Raw genomic sequence first — 1,313 nt, forward strand, 5'->3', positions numbered from 1 at the left:
ATATATATATATATATATACATACATACTTACATATATATACATATATATATATATATATATATATATATATATATATGTATGTATATATATATATGTATGTATGTATGTATGTATGTATGTATATAAACACACACACACACACATATATAGATCTATATATACGCACACGCATACACATTCTCGTTCTGAGTTCAAATGCCATCGAGGTCAGCTTTATTTTTTATCCTTTTGAGGTCGATTAAATAAGTGCCAGTCGAATACTGGAGTCGATCTAATCGACTAACTCCCTCCCCTAAAATTTCAGGCCTAGTGCCTTTAGTAGAAAGTATTAATATTTATTTTTATTTTTCCATTGAGCTCCATTCGTATATGCAGTAAAATGTATATGTAAGTGTAACATAATGTGTGGGGATAGGCAAACCAAAGTTACAGAAGAACGAGGTGAGAAATAAAAAGAAGTTACATAAAATATTTGACGCAATGTCTTTAAATTTCACAAAATAAACCATATATGTTAGGTCACAAATCCCACCCTCTCTCTTTCTTTCTCTCTTTCTATATCTCTCTCCTCTCTTTTTCACTCTCTCTGTCTTTCTCATTCTTCGTCCCTCCCTCCCTCTGTCTAATTGTCAATCTAAATGCGCCTGTATACATTCGTTGCGTCTGACAGAACAAAAATCATTCAACGTCTTAGTTTTTGTAGTTTTTCTGAAGATGATTGTTTTTTTTACTGTTTATCGCGAACCAGTAAAGCCTATCCCCTGGCAGTGCTATTAGGACAAAGATTTCTGGGAGTGGTCCACAGTCTCTGGGCCAAAAGTCCTCTCGGACCAACCAATTGATCTCGTCACTCAGTGTTTCCCCAATGTCACGTTTTACTCCACTACTAGGCCCCTATAAAAACCTAACGCATTGTCAGGCATATAAAGATCTATGAGCACCTGAAAATATGTCAGATGCCAGCCCCACCCGCAGTCTCGATCTTTACTTGATCCAGAACTGCAGTTCCGCCAAGAAGACGAACTGTAAGAGAAATGTGCCTGACAGAAGATGACAGTATTGCTCAGTGCCAAGGGATGTTTGTGATGTCACGATGTCACTTGCTTATCTGTACATCATCAGACACGACATGTCACGACCACTGCACAGCGGATGTTGTATGTAGCAAAACCGCCTGACCAATAAAATACTCTCTTCTTCAAAGAGCAAAAGGTGCAAATGCTCCAAATTGACCAGACGAGAAATAGTCGCTATATATATAGATATATATATATAACGGCTTTACTAGAGAGGTGGGCGTTCATTATTTCT

This window comes from Octopus bimaculoides, chromosome 1, assembly GCF_001194135.2.
Source record: "Octopus bimaculoides isolate UCB-OBI-ISO-001 chromosome 1, ASM119413v2, whole genome shotgun sequence".
Lineage (NCBI taxonomy): Eukaryota > Metazoa > Mollusca > Cephalopoda > Octopoda > Octopodidae > Octopus > Octopus bimaculoides.